The sequence below is a fragment of the Schistocerca gregaria genome, chromosome 6 (assembly GCF_023897955.1).
Source record: "Schistocerca gregaria isolate iqSchGreg1 chromosome 6, iqSchGreg1.2, whole genome shotgun sequence".
Lineage (NCBI taxonomy): Eukaryota > Metazoa > Arthropoda > Insecta > Orthoptera > Acrididae > Schistocerca > Schistocerca gregaria.
Window position 1 is genome coordinate 221617578 of NC_064925.1, and position 12474 is coordinate 221630051.

The following is a 12474-nucleotide window of genomic DNA, read 5'->3' on the forward strand; positions in this document are numbered from 1 at the left end:
CGAGGTAGCGATGAAGTAGTGATTTTCTCGTACGACCATTTCACGAGTATACCGTGAATATCACGACTCCGGTAAAACATCAAACCTTCGACATCGCTGCGGCCGGAAAATGATCCTGATGATCCTGAAAGAACGGGACCGACGACGACTGAAGAGAATCGTTTAACGTGACAGAAGTGCAACCCTGCCGCAAATTGCTGTAGATTTCAATGCCTGCCGCGGTGGTGTAGCGGTTCAGGCGCTCAGTACGGAACCGCGCGACTGCTACGATCGCAGGTTCGAATCCTGCCTCGGGCATGGATGTGTGTGATGTCCTTAGGTTACTTAGGTTTAAGTAGTTCTAAGTTCTAGGGGACTGATGACCACAGATGTTAAGTCCCATAGTGCTCAGAGCCATTTTTTTTTTTTTGTAGATTTCAATGCTGAGCCATCAACAAGTGCCAGCGTGAGAACCATTAAACGAAACATCATCGATAAGGGCTTTCTGAGGCGAAGGCCCACTAGTGTAGCCTTGATAACTGCACGACACAAAGCTTTACGCCTCGCCTGGGCCCATCACCGACATTGGACTGTTGATGAGTGGAAACATGTTGCCTGGTCGGAAGAGTCTCGTTTCAAATTTTATCGAGCGGATGGGCGTGGACGTATACCGGTATGGGTATGGAATCCATGGACCCTGCATGTCGGCAGAGGACTGTTCAAGCTGGTGGAGGCTCTGTAATGGCGAGGGGCGCCATTGCTATAGCGTGGCTCCAGGAACACTCTTTTGCGTTTAAACACTTCCGGTGGCCACCAAACTCCCCAGACATGAGGGTTATTGAGAATATCTGGGAGGCTTTGCAGCGTGCTTATCAGAAGAGATCTCCTGCACGTCGTACTCTTACGGATTTATGGACAGCCTGCAGGTTTCATGGTGTCAATTCCCTCCAGTACTACTTCAGACATTGTGCTTGCAGGGGTCGTACACGATATTAGGCTGGTTTACCAGTTTCTTTGGCTATTCGGTGTGTAAACGCGATAAGCATACTTTAGCGTCATTGAAGAGGTCTCCATTTGCCAGGTATCTTAGTTTTCCGTGCAAATGAAAGCGAACTGCTATTTAACGTCGCATACGTGTATCAACTTCTGTAAAGAGCACGAAATACAGCTATAAAATAATTCAAAAGTATTTTCATTCATTTGTTTACGTTCTTAACGGCACTTCGTCCTCTTTCAACACTGATGGCTACAATGTCTGTTAATACAGTGTCTATACCATTATAAAAATATGTCCTATAGACATGCAAGCAAGACACTGTCACCGAAGATTACAGCAGCGTACACATAACGAAGTAGAGCCGAGCACAGGATTGCAGCCATCCATGCTGTATCCATGCCTCAGAGGGCTGAACTGAAGATATAATATTTGCCTCCGTCTGCGCGAACCACGAATGGTGCGAGCTTGAGCTGTCGACTCCGTGGCATATGTAAGTTTGATAGGTGACTCCATGAAGTGCTGTGTGCACAACGACCATATATGTTAAATTAAAAGGAAGGTCGGCGTTGGACATAATATTAATGTTTTGTTGATAGCAGAATCGATTTTCCATCACATAGTGATCATCTTCAGTGCTGTACAAATTAAACTCAGACACTGGTAAGTTATCAATAACCAAAACTGAGAAGCGATCACAATGTAAGTTTGCATCGGTAATGGAGGTGTGCTCGGGTAGCACAAGTTGTTAAGGTGGCCGCTCGCTGTAAGTGGGAAATTCGAGTTCGAGTACCGGTCGCGAACATCTGACGTCAAAGTATAGTCGTAGACTGTGAAACTATTTCGCAGCTCTTTCAACATCAGTTGCATTAGAGTGTGACGCTCCCAGCTTACTTCAGTCCACGTCTTTTTTAACACAGTGACAGTATGAGAAAAAATGCCAACTCTTACTGGGCTCCGAGTGCGATGGTAGGCAGATGCACGTTGCTTTTCTTCACGCTGCCAACACAACTGCCCGGACGCACCGGCAGAGTTGGAGTTGCGCAGTGGCAGCCCGGCCTTCAGCGAGGCAGTGTGGCGGAACGGCGTGCAGACCCTACCTAGCCTGCACTCCGGCTCCCGCCCCCACCAACACCCCACCCTGCACAGACACCTGCTCTCGCAGCTGCCGCTGCTGGCCCACATTCCGCGGGAAACTCGACGACGCTGCGCGCCTGCCTTTGCTAACCCGACAAACAAAAACCTGTCGCGCGCACCTGCTGGCCGTCTGCGGGTGATTCAGGACGGAGGATAACTGTACCCACGGAGAAGAACGCTGCGAGGATTTGAAAAAAGGTGGCATGAATTTGTGCCTGTTTCGTTCGGCAACTGTAATAACGACTTGTGGTGATTGGCTTCGAGAGTATAAAAGTTCATAATATGAAGATGATGTTAATTACATGTATATCCGCGCACAGTAAGCCACAGGTGCGGAGACAAATGAGGCGGAGGACGCGTAATTACGCGTATACTGTCGACAGAATAAAGTACCGCGAGAAAAGTCTCGGATAAGGGTTCAAGTTAATTTTCAGTTTCTTGCCTGAGGACCAGCCTGCGTTGATGTGCTTCCAGCGAGGTAAATGCACACATTCAAACGCAGACTGTCCATGCTGTCAACACCTCCAACATCGCTCGTGTGTCCACATAATGAACTGACAGGAAGTTAAGTAACGGAAGACAAAAGTGGAAGAATAACATTCACTAAGAAAAAGGAAACAATGGAAAAATGACTTCCCAGACATAGGCGGAAACGACTGATGGAAACGGCATTCCCCTAATTTACACGTTCACACAGCCATGGTCCGCGGATCTCTATTCAGAATCCAACTTTTACGTGAGATACTGATAATGGTGTGTGAACGCTCCGATTTTGTACTATGTCAGTTTTCACGCTGTGAAAGTTATGAGAAGATCTTGCTATCGTTGTTGTTGTTGTAGTCTTCAGTCTAGGACTTGTTTGATGCAGCTCTCCATGCTACTCTATCCTGTGCAAGGTTATTCATCTCCCAGTACCTACTGCAACCTACATCCTTCTGAATCTGTTTAGTGTATTCATCTCTTGGTCTCCCTCTACGGTTTTTACCCTCCACGCTGCCCTCCAATACTAAATTGGTGATCCCTTGATGCCTCAGAATATGCCCTGCCAACCCATCCCTTCTTCTAGTCAAGTTGTTGCCACAAATTTCTCTTCTTTCCAATTCTATTCAGTACCTCCTCATTAGTTGTGTGATCTACCCATCTAATCTTCAGCATTCTTCTGTAGCACCACATTTCGAAAGTTTCTATTCTCTTCTTGTCCAAACTATTTATCGTCCATGTTTCACTTCCATACATGGCTACACTCCATACAAATACTTTCAGAAATGACTTCCTGACACTTAAATCTACACTCGATGTTAACAAATTTCTCTTCTTCAGAAACGCTTTCCTTGCCATTGCCATTCTACATTTTATATCCTCTCTACTTCGACCATGATCAGTTATGTTGCTCCCCATAGAGCAAAACTCGTTTACTACTTTAAGCGTCTCATTTCCTAATCTAATTCCCGCAGTATCACCCGATTTAATTGCTATCATAAGTCTGTTAAACTTATTACATGACACATATTTTCCAATTTTTAAATGTCTGCGCTCCTGCCGCTATATTTCTTTGAGTTGCATTTTCATCGACGTTATACTAAGATTTTCTGTGAAATATAGAATGAGGTTCAAGGCAGTTCATCACTTCAAATACTTGGAATCTTCGTTTAACAGTAACAACAGAATAGAAATGGAAATCAAGCAGCAGGAATGAAATTCATGTTCTCCCTCCGAGATACGCTCAGTTCAAAATGGAAAAAATGGAAATGAGCGTTTGGCGCCATTGGCCGGGAGGCCCCTAGCGGGGCAGGTCCGGCCGCCTTGGTGCAGGTCTTATTACATTCGACGCCACATTGGGCGACCTGGACGCCGGATGGGGATGAAATGATGATGAAGACAACACCCAGTCCCTGAGCGAAGAATATCCCCGACCCAGCCGGGAATCGAACCCGGGCCCGTAGGACGGCAATCCGTCACGCTGGCCACTTCTTCTTTTTTTGTTTTTTTGTTCCATATAGTTCGTTCCTTTTGGTCTAGGCGGACGTCACAAGACATCCGTTCAAGTTGATCGTTGATTCCCTGACTCAGTTTTTTTTTTAATTACAGAGAGCACGCAGGACTCTGACCGAACACGCTGAGCTACCGTGCCGGCACCACTCAGCTATCGGGGCAGACAGTTCAAAGTCAGTATAAGCGAATACTAAGAAGAAAATATTGTATATAACTCTGTGATATGCCAAGCAGTCATGTACGTTTCAAATACCTGGAGCATGACTAAACGAGAAAAGGAAAAACTATTAATATTTGAAAGAATAATAATAAGGAAGATGTGGGAAACGATCTTGAGTAAAGGAGAATGGTGAAGGAAGAAGAATGAGGAAATTACTTCTTTCCTTGATGTAACAGCCAACAACACTGCAGAACTGTAAGGCAAAAGAATCCAGTGGGCAGGCCATGTAGTCAGTATCACAGAAGACAGGTGAAAAAAACACTTGAGGAACGACCAGGCGCTAGACGGCCGACAGGATGACTAATGTTGCGACGGGTAGAAGACATGGCAGCCCTGGGATCTGAAGAGGCCCGGAGGAGTCGAGCACAAAACGGAGAGCAATGGAGGCACTTCGTGCAAGGAGCGCGTAGCCTGCAAGGCTTTTGACCGCTGGATATGTATATGTAGGAGTTTATTATGTTTGATTATTTTTACTGTCCGCCTCCGTAGCTAAGCTGTCAGTACGGCTAACTGTCATGCAGAGGAATCAGGATCGATTCTCCCAGGTTTTCCCCCGGTGGGAGGTCTGGAACGAGGTGCACTCAGCCTCGTGATGAAAATTTAGGAGCTAGCAGCAGTTCCACGCCAGGAAAGCTGACAACGGTCAGGAGTTCGGTGTGCTGACCAACGCCTCTCCACACCGCAGCCAATGACGTCACTGACAGGATGACACGGTGGTCGGTCGGTCCCGACAGGCCCTATGCACGAAGTTTACTTGAGTATTATCCCTAACGTCTTAGGCATCTGTAGCACATCAAAAGTGAAAATAACGGCAAGTTATATTTATGGGTGTTTTAAGGGAGGGATGGGGTAAGGGGAAGGAGGAAGCGGGAGAGAGAGAGAGAGAGAGAGAGAGAGAGAGAGAGAGAGAGAGAGAGAGAGAGAGAGATTAAGGAAATGTGACTCGCGCTCAGAACCAAACATTGGATGCGCGTCGCAGGGTGTATGAGCTCGTATGCACAGCTATCAAGGAATTAGGAATATCTAATCAGCAAAATCACAATCCTGCAACTACAGCAAGAGTTACGCAAAAGAAGTCACTACGAGATCGCAGAGACGAAACGAAGAATCGTATTGCCTGGAGGATACAATTACCTAGTATATCAGAAGGCAAAGAGGACGCATAAAGTGAAATATTACTTCTTTTCTTCCAACTCAATTTGCTTCTTGTACATAGATAGGCTTAGTATACACAAACATTTTACCTCTTCTACTATAAATGGATTTCAATGTTGTACATACATAACAGTCAAAACTGGATACTGTTACTAAAATGTATAGAATAAGATTGGCTGTATAGCCGTGAAACCAAAAGGCCATAAATAAATTTTAAAAATCCCCGCTGAACTGGCTGCCACGCAAAATAACGCGAGGTGCATATCTATACTATCTGGTCACTTCTACCGCGGAGCAGTGCTTCAAAACATGATAACTCTGCGATATGGTTTGATGTCTTGGATGCTTCATCTGAAGCTCTTAGTTGGATATAAAATACTGATATTGAACTGAGAATGTGGAATGTTGTGTCAAAGCTGTTTTCTGTTACTTGTATTACTTTTAACGAACACCAATAAATTTTTATTGTGCTGCATTGTTCCTATCACGATGTAACTACACATCCGCAACCCACTGAAAACGACGCACGGAAGAGGGTACTCGACCTGACACTGCGTTTCAATCCATATGGCGCGATGGGAAAGTAACTGGACGAAACCTCGCCACATAGCCCTATCTCTCTAGTTGCAAAGTCTTATTCTTCTTTCTCCTGGTCTCACCCCGTATCCTCATGGGGTCGCCATGTTAATCTAGATTCGTTATTGTTAGCAGTAGAGAGTGGCCGTGAGCCATTCCTGTAGCCACTCCTTTCACACCGAGGGCGAAATTTGTGTACCGCACAGATCTGTGTCTGGTGTTAACCCATGCAAAAGTGTGAGAATGCTTTCTAAACCTTTCCGAATAGCCTTAATGAGACGGGACGTAGGTACCGGCCCGATATTCGCCTATTCGGATATGGGAACCCGCCTAAAAACCAAATCCAGGCTCACCGGCACACGGGGTCTCATCGGGTGATGATTTGTGGGGAGTTCAACTGCGCGGTCATCAGCGCCCGTACAAAGTACCAGTTTTTACACAGTCCAGTTTTTTACACAATCCAGTCTGGCCACTGTCACTAATGATGATGAGGAAATGATGAGGACAACACAAACATCCAGTCTATGGGCAGAGAAAATCCCCAACGCGGCAGGGCATCAAACCTCGGACCCCGTGATCCAGAAACAGCAACGCTAGCCATTAGACCACGAGCTGCGGACCCCCGGCTCTCTGAATCCCGGAAGCGTCGTGCTAACGCACACGGCTATCTGAACGGGTCTTTCTTCTCTCAATATCAGCCCTTTATTTTTACACACAGCTTCGTCTTAAATGCAAAAAAAATCCATTGAAGTGTCATCCGCGTGTCCTTGTTACTCTTTCCTGTGGCCTACACACATTTATCGAGACTCCAGTAACTTTTTTTCTGAATTTGCCTTTGGTTGTACGAGTATGATAACCACCCCAAACTAACATCAGTACTGTATAATCGGTCACACTAGGCTCTTTTGCGCGATTTCATTTACAGAAGCACTGTGTAAACAAAAACTGCATCTCATAGTGCCATTCCGTACTAAGCCTCCTTTCAAGTATTCAGTCCATTGCATGTCCCCTCACAATACTGCCAGTGGATTTCGTCAAAGGCGAGAGACGTTCAGCGGCAGTAACCAAAAGCACTTCAAATCATGCAACCTAATGTCCATAGTCCAGCCGCAAAGATTACTATCACCTGCTCTTTCAGATTTGTACTGCGGAGATCAAGCGACCCTGACAGAAGAACCAAAATCGAGCCCTCTGCCGTTAAATTACTTGTTTCTTTGAGATTTCTAGACAGGTTTGACAAAATTTATACACTCTTGTCTGCAGGTTTACTAAAATTGAAGCTTTACAGAAAAATCGTAGTATATTGATGAAAAACATTGCACACGACAAATTAAATGTTTCACCGTAGCAAATTACAAACTGTGTATGCCTTTTATAAACGAAGGTTTAAAAAAATAGGATTTGTTTCCTTCTCATGCATTATTAGTAGTCTTCAGTCGACAAACAGCACAATTTTACTTCGTTACCTGCTAGCCGACCATTGAGATCCTACAATTCCGTAGCGAAAAGTAGCACAGACAACTCCATTGTTGATCGTGAGCGAGCTGTGCATTGTGAACTGTGTGCATTGTGCCATAATAAACCATGTTTGAGATGGACGTCCGTTCGATAGTAGCTATTTACTTATTAAGCTACTTGGACGGTATGTCGGTGTGACAACAGCGTTCGTTTAACGTGATGGGACGAGGGAAGTCTATCCAGATTTAGGTTTCCCGAGATTTCCCTAAGTCGCTTAAAGAAAATGATGGGACGGTTCATTCTAAAGGGCGCAGCCGCCTTCCTTTTCCATCCTCCCGTTATCCGGGTTTGTGCTCCGTCTCTAATGACCTCGTCGTCGACGGGGCGTTTAAACACAAATCTCCTCCTCTCCCACGAGGGAAGGCTGCTTCTCGCAGACAAAAGCTACGAACACGATGGGTTGGATAAATTACGCACCCCTCCCCTATTAGTTCTTAAACTGTCTCTCGTCTTCTTTTTCGGTTAGTTTTTGCGTTGCTTCTGCGCCTGCGCCCTGGGCGTTGGCCTATCTCACCACCCTCTCGGTACGATAGTGGCTGCGAACAGCATCGAAAATCGCTGAATTAGCAGGCGGCTCATACAAACACGAAGTCCGCCAAGTCAGAAACAATGCATTACGTTCCACCTAAAAATGGGAAGCTCCCGCTAGGTCAGGGTCGGACACGTGTGGTTTTCTCCAGCAATCGTGCCTTCAGCGTGAATCATCAAACCACGCCCTACTTGTTGTCACCAGTCCTGAGGTAACCACAGAAGCACGCACAAACAAATCCACTACCACTGTGCAATGAGTGGTCGCAGGCCACTCATCGGATAGTACCGTGTCCACCGAATATTACCATTTTTCTCACACAGCCAACGCCCCTTTCAGTCCTTGCGCGAAGAACTCGCTGCGTCCTTCTCCAGCCGTTGTTCCAGAAACTGAGACGGAGCCGGTTCCTAACACCGCGATGAATAGCACTCAGGAAAGGCCTATCTATGTCTGCTCTTACAAGAGGGGCGATTGCGGGTAACGGATTTAAAAAAAAAAAACGGTAGTTTGTCATTGGGGGAAAAAACCGTTAGACATTTCCGCAGTTCTCTGAGAAAAATAAAAAATAAAACGACAATGAAGATCCCTTTTAGCACACATCCTTTTGATTATAATCAATTGGTAATTTCATCCATTGGGCGTACGGTAAAGTCGAGGACCAGGATTTGCGAATGTCGAGGGAAAATTGCTTTTCATATAAACTATACTACTTCTGACAGCAATCCCACCTCAGTGACAATGAATAGCTTTATTCTTTTCATATAGAATACAGCATGTAATTGTATTTTAAGAACAACTGACATTATTGTATTGAAAATATATAGTATCTCACATCTATCCCACATTATTCTATAACATTAATCCCATTTAAGCTTAAACGCATTACGGTCGGCACGCTTTTCGTGGGAACTTATCTACAGAAGAAGAGAGAGAGGTGAAGAAGAAGAAGCAGCAGCAGCAGCAGCAGCACAGGGCTGACGACGAATGACAACGTTTCATCTCAGAAAAAAACAGAAATGTTTAATATACTGCAATGTTCATTATTTGGCGAAAACAGTATTGTTTCCGCAAATATAAAGGAAAAGAAGAAACTCAAAATTGATATGCTGCTCCGCATACCTATATATGACGCCTTCACCTTCCACCCACAGAAACACTGCGATTTAAGGAATACAGGTAATGATACATCGAATTATTAAAAAAAATAAAGTGAAAATCCAAAATAACTGTCGCGAACTCAGCTGCTAATATTATACAAATCCATAATTTCCCAGTCTCCCGTTTCTCATTCTGGTCAAGCTACGAGAACCGCTGCAACACCGTCCGTAGTCCTGCGCTAAGAGCTTAACAGGTTTACTGTTTGCCAGCAAATTCGCACGAGTGCTGAAAAATATCGTTTACCTACTAGGGAACATTATCACCATTACTTGACCCAATGTTCGAAATCCCGTGTAATGCTTGTAAAGAATAGGTATCCAATTACAACAGCACTTTTCTCTATTTACTCCACACAAATAGTGCCCACATCCTGTCATCAGTTGCCTGTAGTTGTTGTGGACTCAATCATCGCTTCAGCAGATTACTTACTGTCACTGCAATATAATACATTCTGCAGTGACAAATATACGCCAAATCTATAGTCTGCAGGCGAGTACCCAGTTTTCGTGATAATCAAAATGAATTTGTGTGTTCACTGGGCGTGCTTCAGTTACGTGACTTATCTCCACGCCCATCAGAAAACTTAGGGAGTACACAAATACAGACTGTAGCCATGTACGTACACCATCATTAACATCATTACGCTACACTTACGAAAGCTCCATAACAAAACTTGGAAGTCTGACGGGCGTAATCCAGTGTCATGTAACATACCGCATCTAACAATAGGGACACCCGAAATATTAATGTACGATGCTCTGCCTCACCTGTCGAATATGATAGTGGCATAATTATAGGAACCATATCTGCACTCAACTCAGATAAATTGATATTTGGTAAAATCTCGCTCTTTTTCATAGAACTTCAGCTTCACCCTATTAGTCCTTACTCTTCTGCACATCTTATACTACTAGTTTTTGCTCGTAATTGCTGAAGAAAACCGCTTCTCGTCATGTAGTGAAAGTGTCCCCACCCGGTGAATGGCGCAATATCTTTCTTGAGAGTTCGAAGTGCTTTGAAGGTGCGAGGGATCAACCACCTCAGCATTTGTCGGGACAGACAGTGTAAAACCACGCCCAAAGCTGGCAAGCGTCCAAGACAAGGACTACCTACCATCTCCGTACACTCCCAGGTAGCGCCATTCTGCGAGCCACCACCAAAAGAAACTGAGAGCCATCGCAGGTATCACTAATTTTGTAATACCGCCTATGAACATATTCACACCTCATCGATAACGGTGCAGCACTTGCGATGGAGCTGAGTAATTTGCTCGCGTTGTTCAACGGTTCAGTCAGCAACAGTATTCCTTCAATGAAAGCACAAGGGATTTACAAAACGACGCTTCGTCTGACAAAAAGGTGGTACAGAAACCGTTTAGAAATTCGAAATTGCTGTGGCGAAATAATGGGAGATTGATTCAGTATGATGGATACGCGGAGATGTTTGTAGCATACTAGAAGTACTTTCAATACTAATGCGACAGCTACGCACGACTGAGGCATACGAGCGAGCAGAAGCAAGGGCGAGACATATTTTCACTCGATGATGAATGAACTAAATACCCGACTACCAAATTGCGCCAATTTCATGCAATAACCTTTATCTGTGTCGTAACAGAATATGTACCAGCGATAGCTTGCGGCGCGACATTATCTTTTACAACATGACGCTGTCTCACCTGAAATAACAGCACTGCCTAAATCAGGAATAAGTATGCAATCCACCAATGTTTTCCAGTCGCAGGACACTTCTAGGTGCGGGCAGCTGCGCTACTTCATACTAGTAACAATCACAGTGAAGTATTAATTGCCTCCAAACGCACAGCACACGAACAAACTTGCGCACAATCGTTTCACTCCGTCCGCGGTTACTCGCTGACTGGCGAGGGAGCCGCCAAGCTCTTTCGTCCTCCCCTCCTAGCAGTGGAAGGAGGCGCGTGTGACACGGATGACGTGTCGCGGCGTGGAGGGGGAAAGACGCGCAGGAGTGGCGAGGTGGAGGGGGGCCGCGCTGGATTGCACGCACCGTACGCACCGCGACGGGACGCCGGAAACGCGCGCCGCTGTGCAGAGTAACAACGTGAAGGCGAGAGAGAGGTGTTGCAACAGCGCCTCGCCGCTCTGGGATCGGCGGCACGACAAAGGACTTAATAAAAACCTCTCGCCCTTCCCTCTCTCTGTAACGACAGTGCCGATTCAAACCTACGTTTGCATTCTGCAAGGCACTGAGCTTTACCTATCACCATACGACTACCAAGTTCACCTTATTCTCCTCACGAATGAACCGCATTTTCTGACGGCCTACAAATAATTATGGTGTTCCACAAGGTGCAGTTTTAGGTCCAGTATTGTTTCTCACATAAATGACCTTAAATTAGACACTCAAAAAGAACTAACAATAATTTACCGTTAAGTGAGCAAAGGAACACCACAGCAGAACTGAAATGCAAATTATGTTGAAATATCAGGAACAAGTCACACGTGTTGAATTAACTTTATTTTGTTATACCATGATCAGCTTCGAATATTCTCTCCGTATTTTCTGATGTTAATGTTTCGAGCGACTGGCGCACATTTGCAGTAAAGTACACTCGATTAATCCATTAACAGGGAAAGCTGTGAAATAACATCGAGAAGGTAGCTAAATTTACCTAGTAAGCTGTTCGATTTTTCTGTAGGTGTAGGTGTAGCGTCACTTTGGTTGAAAACCTTACTGGATATACTGCATCAGAGTGACGCACTTCATAGTTAAAAGGGTCATTTGTACTGGAAACAGCAAGGGTAACACAATTTACCATCGTCATTCACAGTAAGACTCAATACTCAGCAGAAATCAAACCTGCATTTGGATCGGACTTCCTTAAATCTTGTGCAGAAAGGTGTGCAGTATACTGCTGAATCCATTTTCAATATGCTGCTTGCGCAATGGCTGGAGGGGGACGAAGCATTACTGACTTGCCCCATTTGTGAATCTCTTTCCGCCCACTAAATCATTCAGTTTTTCTGAAATTATAATTATAGGTTTGTATGGTACATGTATCTCGAATCTACCGATTTCCGTCCGATTCAGATAATTCCTTCGTGGTGCGTTGTTTTATTTTTGTCGTAGTGTGTATTATATTTAACAGCAAAAAAAAGTACGTATTTCTACACTGACTGCTGTATAGGTGTTTAGATTTATATAATGAAGGCCCTCTGGGCAGGGCAAACAAACAAA

The 12474-nt window shown here is 44.9% G+C and overlaps 1 protein-coding gene and 1 long non-coding RNA gene across 9 annotated transcripts in view; one reads left to right on the top strand and one right to left on the bottom strand.

Annotated features, from left to right (window-relative positions):
* LOC126277906 (mesocentin-like) overlaps positions 1 to 12474 on the bottom strand; it is a 595995-nt gene that overhangs the window by 245791 nt on the left and 337730 nt on the right. Inside the window, exon 1 of one of the 8 annotated variants that reach the window (XM_049977473.1) lies at positions 10937 to 11226. The exons of 6 other annotated variants lie outside the window; for them this stretch is intronic. The gene's annotated coding sequence lies outside the window, so the exon portion shown is untranslated. Of the gene's footprint in view, positions 1 to 10936; positions 11227 to 12474 lie in introns of those variants that run through there. One more of the 8 variants, XM_049977468.1, reaches the window with a different exon arrangement.
* Positions 1 to 12474, top strand: part of LOC126277910 (uncharacterized) — a 428173-nt gene that overhangs the window by 58978 nt on the left and 356721 nt on the right. The gene's annotated exons all lie outside the window — the stretch shown is intronic.